Source organism: Diabrotica virgifera, chromosome 6, assembly GCF_917563875.1.
Source record: "Diabrotica virgifera virgifera chromosome 6, PGI_DIABVI_V3a".
NCBI classification, from domain to species: domain Eukaryota; kingdom Metazoa; phylum Arthropoda; class Insecta; order Coleoptera; family Chrysomelidae; genus Diabrotica; species Diabrotica virgifera.
The window spans coordinates 237,696,244-237,713,038 of NC_065448.1; positions in this window are offsets into that span (position 1 = coordinate 237,696,244).

A 16,795-nucleotide genomic window follows, 5' to 3' on the forward strand; every position below is an offset into this window, starting at 1 on the left:
ACCTTTTCCTGGTGAACTGAAAATGTCCTCACACAAGACCCTTTCCTGCTATCCTTGGCTGCGATCAAACCTCGTCCTGGCTTCCAGTGATGTTCTCCTTTGAAAAACTAGCTCGAATAGCTCTCGTTCCTGCTTTTGTCGTGATGCTGTGTTCTACCTTTTTCGAAACTGCTATCAGCTACCGGGACACTCTGGGCTCAAGGAGGTTCTTTTACTCTCGACCTGGCCTACTTCTCGTTCCACGATAGATACTCCACACTCACGGAACCACACCGGCTTTCTCACTCCTCGAACACTACCGTCTACTACTCGACTTCACTTCTCGACAGCTCAAAACATTCTGATCTCACTTTGTCATCCATTCCCCTACTTTCTAAATATCCCTTCCAGATTCACAAATCAATCTTCCACCACCAACTCTCATTCGTAATATTCCTCAAAACCAATTTTTAATCTTTCTAAATATGCTTAATGGATTTCAAAAGAAAATATTTAATTCCCATTCTAAAATACTTTCTAACTATTTACAAATTTTAATGACCTATTCTCTCTTTCAAATGAGTCTTATTTAGCATAGGCTAATGATCGAAACCTTCCGCGAAAAACGATAATGAACTATCATCTATTTCACTGAGTTTTATTTAGCATAGGCTAATGATCGACCTTCCGAGAAGAACGATAATGGTACGCGTCATTCACTTTGTTTATCTAAGCACATTGTTCCGAGTTTCGTACGCTTATTCTAATCACTTCTTAAAATTAAATATAACAATTTGTTGTATACAGGTTGTTCTAAATTTATATGCCCGAGGTTGAGAAAATTAAAAATATTTTATATTACAGTAAATTTTGTTTATAATTATCAAATTTTAATTTTTATATCAAATAGAAATATAACAAATCCCCGCCTTGTATTCGATAAAATTTATCTGCATTTTTAAATAAATTTTCTCGAGGCAAAACCAACTCCCTGTATATTTCATTACTTTAATCTATGTCTTATACCCTAACTTACTATCTACTTCATGTAATTCTGTCTTTTATTCGTGATATTTGTATACATCGTGAATATTATAAATTCCTCGGATCTTTTCCGAGTTCCTGTGCCTCAACTCATAACTATTTATCCCATTTTCATTATTCACGATGTACGGGCCTTCGAAAACAGGCATCAACTTTGCGCAAATGCCACCAGGAAGATTTGATACTCGTAATGCCCTCACGAGTACTTTTTCACCCTTTTGGAAAGTCACTGGTCTTCTTTTTCTATTTTGTTCCTGTCTTTGGATATATTTTTCGTTGCTTCGCCGTAATCTTCTCTGTACGGTTTCAATCACCTGTTGATATTCTTTTGGCTCTTGGTCTTCCCATGGCCTTATCGGCAGTACACCCTTCATGATGTATTCTGGGGTCTCTTTTGTTACTGTGCTCGGAATTGTATTTAGATACCTTTCTATTTCCGCCATTTTCCTGTCCCAGTGGCGATGTTGACCATCTGTTGCAATGCGAAGAAATTTCGTCACTTCCTGTATGAATCGTTCCGAAGGATTACTCTGTGGATGCCTGATGCTGACAAAATTTGTCTCTATTCCTCGTTCTCGAAGTTGTCCCTTGAAACGATCATTTCGGAAATACGTTGCATTGTCCAGTAGAATCTTTTTTGGTGTTCCTACTATGGCTATAAAATTGTCGATTTTTCTTAATATCTCCTCCCCCTTTGTGGTGCGGCAACTATATAATTTTACGTATTTTGAAAACACATCCACCATTACCAGAATATGTTTGTTCCTTTTAGTGGTCATAATTAGATCGCTTAACATATCTATTGCTACAATGTCTAGTTTGTTTCGGGCTTCAATATTTTTGGCAACATTTTCGTTTTTGAAATTCCGACTCTTATATTTTTGACATACATCGCACTTCTGGGTAATTTCCTTTGCAATGCGGTAATCCTGTCGGCTGATGTAATTTTCCCTAAAAACGAGCCAAACTTTTCTGCTACCGATATGCCCATTGTCCTCATGTAATTTCTTTATTATCTTTTCGGCCAATGTCTGTGTCACTAAATATAGTTCCTTTCCGTCTATTCTCTTAAAATATATGTCATTTTCTACTTCCGCTCTTCTTTTCTCTCTTTCCTCTAGGTCTTCTTGGTTTGTCCTTATCTCATTTAACGAATATATCCCTTCTTCTTGTATTAATCTATTTAGTCCCACCTGTAGAGTAATTGTTTCCTTTTTTCCCGTGTCCTCATCCCGTGTTAGAGCGTCGGCTATTATGTTGTCTTTTCCTTTTATATATCGGAACTCAAAATCATACTCCTGTAATAATAGAATGCCTCTGTGTATTCCATTATTTACTAATCTATTCTTCATGATATGTACTAAAGCTGCATGGTCTGTTTCGATTGTGAATTTTGCTTCCAATAAGTAAAACCTCAATTTGTTTACGCAATATAGTACACTGGCAAACTCCAATTCTGTAACACTATATTTTCTCTCATGTGTTTTAGTCACTCGCGATATAAAACATATCGGCACTTCTTGGTCGTTTTGTATTTGAGACAGAACTCCTGCAAATTTTTGTATGGACGCATCAGTTCGGAGTATAAAAGGTAAATTGTAAATGGGGTGGTATATTTTCGTTCCTTTTGCGAATTCTCGTTTTAATGTTTCGAAAGCTTCCTCCTGTTCTTCTTTCCAATTCCATTTTATTCCTTTTTTAAGCAACTTTATCAGAGGGATTTCCTTTTGGCTCAAATCGGGAATCAGTTTTTTAAAATAATTAATCGTGCCAAGAAAACCTCTCAATGTTTTCAAATTCGTTGGTCTTGGGTATTCATCTATGAGCTTGACTCTGTCTTCGGATAATCTTACTGTTTTGGTGTCCAATTGAAAACCCAAATAAATGACTTCTTTTTGAAAAAATTGACATTTTTCAATGTTTAATTTCAATCCCGCTGTGTCCAATTCTTCCAGAATTATTTCTATGTGTTTCAGATAACTCTGAGTATCTTGTGAAAAAATTAATAAATCATCGATATAATGAACTATGAAATCTTCGTGGCGATTCAAAATGGTATGTAGAGCTCGGACGAGTGCAGCACAAGCACTCTGCAATCCAAACGGCACTACCTTAAACCGGTAGACAATACCATCAATAGAAAAAGCGGTGTAGTTTCTACACTTTTCAGCTAACGGTATCAACCAAAAACTGTGTTTTAAGTCAATTTTCGAAAATATGTGTGACCCGGTGATTCTTCCAAAAATGGCCTCGATGTTTAGAGGTGATTCATATTGTGATACAGTGTGCTGGTTAATATTCCTGGCATCTAAACATAATCTCAATTCTCCACTGCTTTTCTTTACTATCACAATCGGGTTAACATACGGTGAATCACATCTTTCGATGATTTGATCTTCCAACATTTTATTTATTTCTTCTTTCACCTCTTGTCGATACTTGTATGGAATCGGGTAAGTCTTTGATCGAAAATTTCCCAAGTTTTTCACCTCAAATGAATGTTCGTACTTTTTAGCCACTCTGTTTTCCTCATTGATCAAATTTTCGTAGTTTCTTAACATCAACCGCAATTCTTTTTCTTTCCCTTCTCCACATATCAATTTTCTGTCTTTTTTCTCAGATTCTTCACACATGTTTACCGTGCATTCTGCATCCTCGTTTGCATATACCTCCTCTTCAAATACCACTGTTTCAATCATATTCTTTTCACTTTCATTTTTTAGCTTTATTTCTTCTTCTCCTGAGCCCGTCTCTTCTTTTGAGGAATCCCAGGTTTCCTTTGTTTCTGATACTCTCAAATTTTCTTCTTCTGGGCTCAACTCTTCTTTTGAGGAGCCACAGGTTTCATTTTCTTTTATATTTTTCTGACCTTTTCTCCTTTTTCTTCTTTGTCCTTGCTTCGCTGCCAAATTCATTTCCACTGTTTGTTCTTTACCTGATTCGTCCGTATTTTGTTTCTCATGTTCCTTGTCCTGTTCTTTTTCTTTTTCTTCTGTTAGTTTCATCGTATTATTTTTAAAATCTATCACTACATGTTTTTCTGCCAATTCGTCCACTCCTACTATCATGTCATGTGACATGTTTGGCATTAATACACATTGTAGTGCATACATATTCTTGCCCAGTCGTACCATTACTCGTATGCCTTCATTTATAGTTGCCAATGTCCGTTTGTTTGCGCCCACTAAATTTACCCTAGGTATTTTATAAATTAAATTTGTTAAGTTAACTTCTTCTATTAGTTTTCTGTTGACCAATGTTATTTCAGATCCAGTATCTATCTTAATTTTAATTGGTTTCTCGTTGATAAATCCATCCACAAATTTTAAATTAACTCCATTTTTCTTTTCGTTGTTTCCTGCCAATTTAATAAACTCCTTGGGGTGACAAAAGATTCCTGTTTGATTTTTGGTTTTTAGTGAGCGCCGTCGTGAAAAGACGCCGGTTGCTCATCGTTGCTTATATTTTCGTCATAATGTCTCTCTCCGTCATATTCATCTGTCTGGGTATTATTTACTTCTCTTCTATTTTCTCTTGGTCTGTCGGATCTATTTCGGTTTTCTCGATATCCCTGTTCATTTTGTCTACCATTATTTCTGTTTTCTTGATTTGAGCGTGTGGTGTTTCTATTCTGGTATTCTCGATTTCTGTCCTCATTCCATTGCCTATTTCTTTGTTCATAATTTCCTCTTCCGTTGTCTCTATTTTCGTTTTCCCTTCTGGTATTAAAATCTCGTCTTGTATAGTCTCTCCTATTTTGATTTCTATCTCTGTAATCTTGTGTTTCTCGGGGCCTGTAATCTTCTCGCGACCTTCTTGATTTTCTTTCTCTTAGACGTGATTCTCTTATTTGTAGGAATTGGCATAAACTATCTATGTCTTTGTAATTTTGCAATGTGATATGGTCTTCCAGCGTTTCCTCGAAATGTCTTGCAATCAGTTCGACTAATTGTTCCGATGAGTAATTATATTGTAAATGTTTTGCATTATTGTAAATTTGCAAAGCATATGTCCTTTCTGATACACCCATCCTATCATTATATTTCCCATTTTGCAATTCCTTGTTAATTTCCAATTGTTGGACCTTTCCCCAGAAATAGTTCAAAAATTTTTGTTCAAATTGTTGCCAATTGCCGAATTCTTCTTCTTTACTATCGAACCATAGGCTTGCTTCATATTTGAGATGGTTTCTGATAGTTTCTTTTGCTGTTTCGAAATTTCCGATGTGCTGTATTTTCTTTTTCAGGCTATTTATGAACGGAACTGGGTGTAATCTTCTTACATCCCCGCCAAACCTTATCTTCACGTCATCTGTGCTATGTATAACCATTTCTCTTCTTTCTCCGACATTCTGTTGCGTCCTGTTTTCGGTGACTTGTTTTTCTATTTCTGTGATTCTTTTTTCCACTTCTTCTCTGTCTACTTGAATAGCATTTTCCAACTTGTTTTCCAAACTTTCCATTTCTTTTTTCTGGCAATTCGTTATCTCCTTTATTTTATTTTGAATTTTCATTTCTTGTTCTTTCATCTCGTTTTTCATTGTTGTCAAACATCCTTTTACTTCCTTTTCATACTTTCCTATGCGTTCCTCCATTTTCTTGTTGTTCTCTTCTATTGCTTGTTTCATTTTTTGTTGTGTTTCATCCATTTTTTGATCCAATTTTTGTTGTGTTTCATCCATTTTCTGTTGTGTTTCATCCATTTTTTGATCCAATTTTTGTTGTGTTTCATCCATTTTTTGTTGTGTTTTATCCATTTTCTTTGATGTTTCTTCCTGATTTTTATCCATTGTCCTTTTTGCTTCATCCATTTTTTGTGACTGGAGTTGCATAAGTTGTAATATCTTATCTATTCCTGATAATTCTTGCTGTTCTGATGCCATGATTGTCGTGTCTAAAATATCTTCTTGGTCTGAATATTCTTTTTGTTTTTTGTTGTCCTTGCTTTGGCTTCTTGTCACAGACATTTGTTTTCAAGAAGTACTGTCCCCGCCAAATATGAAATTTTACTAGTATGTTACCAAGACGACTTTTTCTCACCCAAATATTATAAATTGTCAATAAATATATCAAATGCAAATATCGTAAAAATAAAATATTAAATCAGTTATGTAAAACTTGTACCTAAAGAGATCTAAATTTTATGTTATCAAATGTAAGTATCTCACTTTTTACCACAGGCATATAAATTTTCAAATACCGGCTTTACTCTTTCTATCCTTCAAATTTGCCACTAGAAATACTTTACAATGCTTTCCACGTTGGACGACAGTTGATGTGATCTTTATTATTGATATGAGATAATATTCTTATATGTTACTTAATTTAATCAATGTATTAATACTAATCCAATTAATTAACCAGATCACATATCAATATGTTTTCAATCTCAGGGCGAATTATAAATTAATTACTTACTTCCGTGGCTTCTAAATATTTCTTAATGGTTCCTAATCGGGATAGAAAAGAAAAGAGTAAAAAAAATACACATATGGGTTACAATTATAATCAAAATATTTTTTATTTTATTTAAAAAGGCAATCAATGCTTAATATTTGCTATTTCTTATTATTCTTAAACATAACATTTACAAATGGGAATCTTATTTCCTTTTGGTTTTCAATTGAAAGTTTTTATTAACATTTAACTATTAGGAGTTATTAGGAACAACTCTATTTAAGTTTGATGAAGCTTTTCTGATATTATTGATTATGTTATTCAATTTTTTATGTGGAATTTAATACGAAAACCCATACATTCATGTCCAAACAAATGAGACTGACCTTTTCCTGGTGAACTGAAAATGTCCTCACACAAGACCCTTTCCTGCTATCCTTGGCTGCGATCAAACCTCGTCCTGGCTTCCAGTGATGTTCTCCTTTGAAAAACTAGCTCGAATAGCTCTCGTTCCTGCTTTTGTCGTGATGCTGTGTTCTACCTTTTTCGAAACTGCTATCAGCTACCGGGACACTCTGGGCTCAAGGAGGTTCTTTTACTCTCGACCTGGCCTACTTCTCGTTCCACGATAGATACTCCACACTCACGGAACCACACCGGCTTTCTCACTCCTCGAACACTACCGTCTACTACTCGACTTCACTTCTCGACAGCTCAAAACATTCTGATCTCACTTTGTCATCCATTCCCCTACTTTCTAAATATCCCTTCCAGATTCACAAATCAATCTTCCACCACCAACTCTCATTCGTAATATTCCTCAAAACCAATTTTTAATCTTTCTAAATATGCTTAATGGATTTCAAAAGAAAATATTTAATTCCCATTCTAAAATACTTTCTAACTATTTACAAATTTTAATGACCTATTCTCTCTTTCAAATAAGTCTTATTTAGCATAGGCTAATGATCGAAACCTTCCACGAAAAACGATAATGAACTATCATCTATTTCACTGAGTTTTATTTAGCATAGGCTAATGATCGACCTTCCGAGAAGAACGATAATGGTACGCGTCATTCACTTTGTTTATCTAAGCACATTGTTCCGAGTTTCGTACGCTTATTCTAATCACTTCTTAAAATTAAATATAACAATTTGTTGTATACAGGTTGTTCTAAATTTATATGCCCGAGGTTGAGAAAATTAAAAATATTTTATATTACAGTAAATTTTGTTTATAATTATCAAATTTTAATTTTTATATCAAATAGAAATATAACAATATATATATAAAAGTATATATTTAGGTTAGCAAAATAATTATATGTATTTAGTTGACATGACATGTAGGTACAAAATATTGTTAAAATAATTTTTATACGTAAGTGAATTATTATAATCAACTATTCTAAATGCAAAATAAGCCACAATTTAACTAAAAAAATTATTTTATTAACGTTTCGACGTCCAAATCGGATGTCATTGTCAAAATAAAAAATTAGTCAGATTAAATAAAGTATTAGAAAAAATTTTTTCTAAGCAACAAAATTTTTGTTTAATTTAATAATATTTTGTATTTTGAAAACAACATCCGGTTTAGACGTCGAAACGTTAATAAAATCAATTTTTTAGTTAAATTGTGGCTTAGTTCTCATTTAAAATAGTTGATTACAAAAATGCCACAAGGATAATAGCTTCAGAACAAGTTAATTATTATTGTGAAAGCTTTAGGTCTTCCTTTTATTTTAATCTTGGACGGTAATACTATTTCATTTATTACTAAAAAAATATATAGTAATTTACAGTCTCTTATCTTTTTCGTACTGTTTTAAAATGTTCTTAAACTCGTTAAGAGAACTAAATAATTGTCCACACTCCATAGTTAATTTAAAAACAAACACTAAACAAATAAACAATAAGAAATCACTGACACTCTAACTTTTTTATTTGCGTACACGTTAGCGTATACCTAGACATAACCTTATATTTAGGTATATTCTTCTTCTCCTTCTTTAGTTTATTGGCCTCCACCTACTTGGGTATTTGGCCAGCTCATCGTCGTGGAATAAGCCAAAAATATTTATATTCTAATGACATTTATCGTATGTCATTGTAATAATATATACCAGTTTGTTAAAATTGGAGTTTTATACTGTTTTTGAAGGAAATGAACGAAGGTTTACTATTGAAAATAAAACCATTTTGTAAAAGTACAAATTTTCTATGAATAGTTCAAACGATCAAAAACACTTGTAACGTCACATAAATGTATTTTCTACTGACGTTTATAACGTCTAATTTTAAATTCTGTTTAGTTTTTTGGAAGAATGTAAACATAGTTTAAACGAATGACGTCACGACGCGTTTTGGACCACCTGTTTTAATTTGAATTTTTAATCATCTTTAGGGGCCAAACGAAAGCCAAATAAAACTTTTTAATATTTGATACATGTTTCAAATTATGTTCTGTTGTGATTTGTAACATTTTTTTCAAATTTAAAAATTTATGCAAGTTCCCTATTGTAACCGCAGTGAGCGGTAGCTGCTATCTCCGACCAGAGCTGGCGGATGGGCAACGTTGTGTCGATGTTTGATTGTGATCACACTGGATTGAAGTGTGATGGGCTATGAGTCTGAGTGAGTAATTATGTAGATAGATTGATTCCGTGTAGCGTGATTGCTATTGTATGTACTGTGTTGTGGATTGTATTATTCCAATATTGTTATTATGTTTTTTATGATAGTAATAAAAACAATTCTATTTTTCTTTTGCAAACTGCCGCCTAGGGAGCTTTCTCCGGAACGGAGCGAAGATACAATTATATAGGGTGAGGCAGATAACTGGCCTATTAGAAATATTTAGAGAACTAAAGGCAACAGAATCATAAAAATTAAAATAAAGAGTGATCTATTTAATGAAAATATTTTCATCAATTTGCCACTTCCGGTTATACTTGCTTATTAGTTGCTTAAAACTTCGTTATTTTAAATGGGACACCCTGTATATTTTTACATTTGTAGATTCTACTTGATGTCTTCTTTCTTAAAATATGCGGTTTTGTAATGTTATACAGGGTAGTTTAAAAGTTAATTACGTTTTTTATTAATTTCGTAGCAATTTTCACACCCTGTAGAATTGTAGTAGTTGGATATCAAAAACTCTATTTATGTTAAAATGATTTTTAATATAGTCTACTTATTAAAAATTATTAGTATAGCTAAATGTTCAATTTTAGTATACAGGGTTGGTCGAAACTCGGAATGAGGATTTTCTGAATTTTCTTAAATGGAACACCCTGTATTTAAGTATTGCAATGAAAGTAGATAGGCAAAGCGGTTTCTGGCGCAACCCCTAAATCGCAACCCTTAAATAGCAACCCCCGGTCGTAAATGCCAAACGGCTTAACGTAGGATGACGTGTGACGTATCGTTGGAAAGGGGATGAAAAAGGGGGTTGAATGCAGTATGTGGCGTGCGCATCGGAATATGCCAAAAGGGCATTACGTCATATCTTCTTTTCTATTGGTCCGATTTTGACGTAAGAGGGCTCGTCGGAACGGGGAGGGGGTAACGAACACATAAAAAAGATGGCGGCAGTGCCAAAAGGGCATTACGTCATATCTTCGTTTCTATTGGTCCGATTTTGACGTAAGAGGGCTCGTCGGAACGGGGAGGGGGTAACGAACACATAAAAAAGATGGCGGCAGTGTCAAAAGGGCATTACAGCATATCTTCGTTGCTATTGGTCCGATTTTGACGTATGGGGTGTCAAATGAAAGCGGTGGCGACACAGAAGCCAACTGTCAATTCTTCTTCTTCTTTTCGTTTGTCAATTCTTCTTCTTCTTTTTTCGTCCGTTAAATCTTATGTCAACGATTGCGTGGAAAAGCCAACTGTCAATTCTTCTTCTGTCAACGTTCAATATTAACTGTCAGTTCTTCTTCTTTTCCGTATAGTGCCTAACAGAACGTGAGATTTGACGTATGACGTGACATTTATGTGTGACGTGGCAAAGCGCTGACATTCGACGCAGAACGTGACATTTGACGTAGATATGTGACATTGTTCAGTTTTCCGTCCGACATTTGACGCAGAACGTGGCATTTATGAGACATTGTGACACTGAGCATGTTCAGTACTGATATGAATCCCACCGAGTACATACATAGGATCCTGGACGCCCATATAAAAAGCATGGAAAACGGAAAGTTTACCTTGGACAGAGGAGTCCTGTGATGGACATTTAAGTCAACCTTGGACAAAAATTCAATACAAATTAAATGGGTCAATTCTCTATTAGACATGATACAGTCTAGCTTGGACTGAACTATTCTAAATAAAATTCCAAGAGTTATCGCATTCAAAAAGTGTTTTTTGTATTACGAAATAAAATACCAAGATGTTACATATTATTTATTAACAAATTATAATAATTCTAATAATTTTAAAATTGTTTCTCTTTGCAGTTCTGCCTTTTTATTTAAACCTAAATTCATTAGTTCACTAATAATTTTTCGTTTTTGATGCATTTTTTCTTTGTATGATTTTCGTATCGCCATCCCACGTTCAGTTTTGTAAAATGTTCTTCTCTTTTCATTTGCTTCATTTTTCCTTCTAATACCTTCCTCACCTCTTTCACACTTGCAGGTTGATTTGACATGTAGTTCATGCTCTGATGTATATTTTTCTAAATTGCTAACGCCTCTGCTCGCTAGGGTAGAAATTTCTTTGCGTATACCTGCACAGAACTTTCCTCTCGAATGTAACCATTCCGATTTAAATATTCTTCTCTCGTAATGGGAGTGAGGTTTACCTAAAAGTCCATCTCCATCTCGACGAAGGGGTTTTTGACCATCAGCACAGGCAATGTATCTCAAAACACCAACACAATGATCCAAACAAATAATTTTTCTAAATGTAGTTTTTGGATGTAGTCTTTTCCCTGCACGTTGTAGTTTCTTCTTGTAAGCCAACATTGTAGATCCATTCGTAAAATGAATTAATGAATGGAGATGTTCGTGTGCAGTACTTCCGTCGTCTGCTACTAAATGACAACGGCAAATGGAATACCATTTTACATTAGGAGCACATGCTAGAAGAGAAAAATCACTCTCATTTAAGAGTAAATGATACCATTCTCTTGGTGACTCTTCGTAATCCTTTGCCATATCCGCCGGAGAAAGAGCATTAATGTCGTTGACACTCAAAAGAGCCAGATAGTCACTTTTTGACAAAATAGACATATTTTAACTGGATACTTAAGAACAAAGAACTGAACTCTGAAAGCTGTCTCACTAGACTAAAAGAGTCCTTACAAAGTCGTTAAATTTATCTGCCAGTACAGCTTCCCCCACCCTAATTGATTACTTTACGCATGCGCCATTCACGCGGTCAAAGGTCAAAGTCTCGCTGTCTAGACCTGCAATAATTAACCAAGTTAATCCAACAATTTCGACCTGCTGTTCTGACACAGTACCTAAATCACAACCCCACGTTCGATGTAGAAATTATGAATTCAATTATTTAGATATCTCGATAGTCAGGAACTTTACATTTTCCATTACCAATTGTCTTAGTTTGCAGAAATCACCACACTCAAATTCGAGTGGACTACCCTAATTGAGCAGGTCGAAATTGTTGGATTAACTTGGTTAATTATTGCAGGTCTAGACAGCGAGACTTTGACCTTTGACCGCGTGAATGGCGCATGCGTAAATTAATCAATTAGGGTGGGGGAAGCTGTACTGGCAGATAAATTTAACGACTTTGTAAGGACTCTTTTAGTCTAGTGAGACAGCTTTCAGAGTTCAGTTCTTTGTTCTTAAGTATCCAGTTAAAATATGTCTATTTTGTCAAAAAGTGACTATCTGGCTCTTTTGAGTGTCAACGACATTAATGCTCTTTCTCCGGCGGATATGGCAAAGGATTACGAAGAGTCACCAAGAGAATGGTATCATTTACTCTTAAATGAGAGTGATTTTTCTCTTCTAGCATGTGCTCCTAATGTAAAATGGTATTCCATTTGCCGTTGTCATTTAGTAGCAGACGACGGAAGTACTGCACACGAACATCTCCATTCATTAATTCATTTTACGAATGGATCTACAATGTTGGCTTACAAGAAGAAACTACAACGTGCAGGGAAAAGACTACATCCAAAAACTACATTTAGAAAAATTATTTGTTTGGATCATTGTGTTGGTGTTTTGAGATACATTGCCTGTGCTGATGGTCAAAAACCCCTTCGTCGAGATGGAGATGGACTTTTAGGTAAACCTCACTCCCATTACGAGAGAAGAATATTTAAATCGGAATGGTTACATTCGAGAGGAAAGTTCTGTGCAGGTATACGCAAAGAAATTTCTACCCTAGCGAGCAGAGGCGTTAGCAATTTAGAAAAATATACATCAGAGCATGAACTACATGTCAAATCAACCTGCAAGTGTGAAAGAGGTGAGGAAGGTATTAGAAGGAAAAATGAAGCAAATGAAAAGAGAAGAACATTTTACAAAACTGAACGTGGGATGGCGATACGAAAATCATACAAAGAAAAAATGCATCAAAAACGAAAAATTATTAGTGAACTAATGAATTTAGGTTTAAATAAAAAGGCAGAACTGCAAAGAGAAACAATTTTAAAATTATTAGAATTATTATAATTTGTTAATAAATAATATGTAACATCTTGGTATTTTATTTCGTAATACAAAAAACACTTTTTGAATGCGATAACTCTTGGAATTTTATTTAGAATAGTTCAGTCCAAGCTAGACTGTATCATGTCTAATAGAGAATTGACCCATTTAATTTGTATTGAATTTTTGTCCAAGGTTGACTTAAATGTCCATCACAGGACTCCTCTGTCCAAGGTAAACTTTCCGTTTTCCATGCTTTTTATATGGGCGTCCAGGATCCTATGGAATTTCAAACTAAACTTAATCAGTTAAATAAAGATATTAAATCATAGGATCCTGGACGCCCATATAAAAAGCATGGAAAACGGAAAGTTTACCTTGGACAGAGGAGTCCTTTGATGGACATTTAAGTCAACCTTGGACAAAAATTCAATACAAATTAAATGGGTCAATTCTCTATTAGACATGATACAGTCTAGCTTGGACTGAACTATTCTAAATAAAATTCCAAGAGTTATCGCATTCAAAAAGTGTTTTTTGAATTACGAAATAAAATACCAAGATGTTACATATTATTTATTAACAAATTATAATAATTCTAATAATTTTAAAATTGTTTCTCTTTGCAGTTATGCCTTTTTATTTAAACCTAAATTCATTAGTTCACTAATAATTTTTCGTTTTTGATGCATTTTTTCTTTGTATGATTTTCGTATCGCCATCCCACGTTCAGTTTTGTAAAATGTTCTTCTCTTTTCATTTGCTTCATTTTTCCTTCTAATACCTTCCTCACCTCTTTCACACTTGCAGGTTGATTTGACATGTAGTTCATGCTCAGATGTATATTTTTCTAAATTGCTAACGCCTCTGCTCGCTAGGGTAGAAATTTCTTTGCGTATACCTGCACAGAACTTTCCTCTCGAATGTAACCATTCTGATTTAAATACTCTTCTCTCGTAATGGGAATGCGGTTTACCTAAAAGTCCATCTCCATCTCGACGAAGGGGTTTTTGACCATCAGCACAGGCAATGTATCTCAAAACACCAACACAATGATCCAAACAAATAATTTTTCTAAATGTAGTTTTTGGATGTAGTCTTTTCCCTGCACGTTGTAGTTTCTTCTTGTAAGCCAACATTGTAGATCCATTCGTAAAATGAATTAATGAATGGATATGTTCGTGTGCAGTACTTCCGTCGTCTGCTACTAAATGACAACGGCAAATGGAATACCATTTTACATTAGGAGCACATGCTAGAAGAGAAAAATCACTCTCATTTAAGAGTAAATGATACCATTCTCTTGGTGACTCTTCGTAATCCTTTGCCATATCCGCCGGAGAAAGAGCATTAATGTCGTTGACACTCAAAAGAGCCAGATAGTCACTTTTTGACAAAATAGACATATTTTAACTGGATACTTAAGAACAGAGAACTGAACTCTGAAAGCTGTCTCACTACACTAAAAGAGTCCTTACAAAGTCGTTAAATTTATCTGCCAGTACAGCTTCCCCCACCCTAATTGATTACTTTACGCATGCGTCATTCACGCGGTCAAAGGTCAAAGTCTCGTTGTCTAGACCTGCAATAATTAACCAAGTTAATCCAACAATTTCGATCTGCTGTTCTGACACAGTACCTAAATCACAACCCCACGTTCTGTAACTGCAATTTATATCTAAATAATTTAATTCATAATTTCTACATCGAACGTGGAGTTGTGATTTAGGTACTGTGTCAGAACAGCAGATCGAAATTGTTGGATTAACTTGGTTAATTATTGCAGGTCTAGACAACGAGACTTTGACCTTTGACCGCGTGAATGACGCATGCGTAAAGTAATCAATTAGGGTGGGGGAAGCTGTACTGGCAGATAAATTTAACGACTTTGTAAGGACTCTTTTAGTGTAGTGAGACAGCTTTCAGAGTTCAGTTCTCTGTTCTTAAGTATCCAGTTAAAATATGTCTATTTTGTCAAAAAGTGACTATCTGGCTCTTTTGAGTGTCAACGACATTAATGCTCTTTCTCGGGCGGATATGGCAAAGGATTACGAAGAGTCACCAAGAGAATGGTATCATTTACTCTTAAATGAGAGTGATTTTTCTCTTCTAGCATGTGCTCCTAATGTAAAATGGTATTCCATTTGCCGTTGTCATTTAGTAGCAGACGACGGAAGTACTGCACACGAACATATCCATTCATTAATTCATTTTACGAATGGATCTACAATGTTGGCTTACAAGAAGAAACTACAACGTGCAGGGAAAAGACTACATCCAAAAACTACATTTAGAAAAATTATTTGTTTGGATCATTGTGTTGGTGTTTTGAGATACATTGCCTGTGCTGATGGTCAAAAACCCCTTCGTCGAGATGGAGATGGACTTTTAGGTAAACCGCATTCCCATTACGAGAGAAGAGTATTTAAATCAGAATGGTTACATTCGAGAGGAAAGTTCTGTGCAGGTATACGCAAAGAAATTTCTACCCTAGCGAGCAGAGGCGTTAGCAGTTTAGAAAAATATACATCTGAGCATGAACTACATGTCAAATCAACCTGCAAGTGTGAAAGAGGTGAGGAAGGTATTAGAAGGAAAAATGAAGCAAATGAAAAGAGAAGAACATTTTACAAAACTGAACGTGGGATGGCGATACGAAAATCATACAAAGAAAAAATGCATCAAAAACGAAAAATTATTAGTGAACTAATGAATTTAGGTTTAAATAAAAAGGCATAACTGCAAAGAGAAACAATTTTAAAATTATTAGAATTATTATAATTTGTTAATAAATAATATGTAACATCTTGGTATTTTATTTCGTAATTCAAAAAACACTTTTTGAATGCGATAACTCTTGGAATTTTATTTAGAATAGTTCAGTCCAAGCTAGACTGTATCATGTCTAATAGAGAATTGACCCATTTAATTTGTATTGAATTTTTGTCCAAGGTTGACTTAAATGTCCATCACAGGACTCCTCTGTCCAAGGTAAACTTTCCGTTTTCCATGCTTTTTATATGGGCGTCCAGGATCCTATGGAAGAATTTTTCATACCACCTTTGCCGACCTATGCCGATGAGTATGATCCAATCGAATTTGAGTGTGGTGATTTCTGCAAACTAAGACAATTGGTAATGGAAAATGTAAAGTTCCTGACTATCGAGAAACACGGAATCGAATATTATTTATGTGAAGATGATGTAAGCCAGATCCTGAGAGCAAACATTGATTTAGTGTCTCAACGAGTGTCGTTATTGGACAATTTACAGTTTTTTTCGTATTATAGAAATGTTGTATACTTTATTCAGCAAAATTGTCATAAGAGTAACAGTTTATATAGTCGACTTCACGCTTTAACTGCGTTTTGTGAAATTTCTCCAGATACTTTGTTAAGTCAAGCTTTGAATGAATATGTATGGTATTATAGCAATAAAGTTGTAAATGATTTGGATAGTTGTGAATAAATAATATTAATAAATATGTTGTCTTTTATTTTTACCTAATATAAATAAAACAAACAAAAATTAAGATTAAACAATTTTATTAATAAAAATTACATTATACAATGGATAATATTTTTTATATACAATTTACAAAAACTTTGCGATAAGTGATCTTTTCTTTTTTTTTTAAGTAACCATATACTGCGCAAAAAGAAGAAAATTATTTATGCATTGAGCATCTACATTGAAAGGACCAAGTTGTATCAAACAAGACGTGATCAAACGAATTTTGA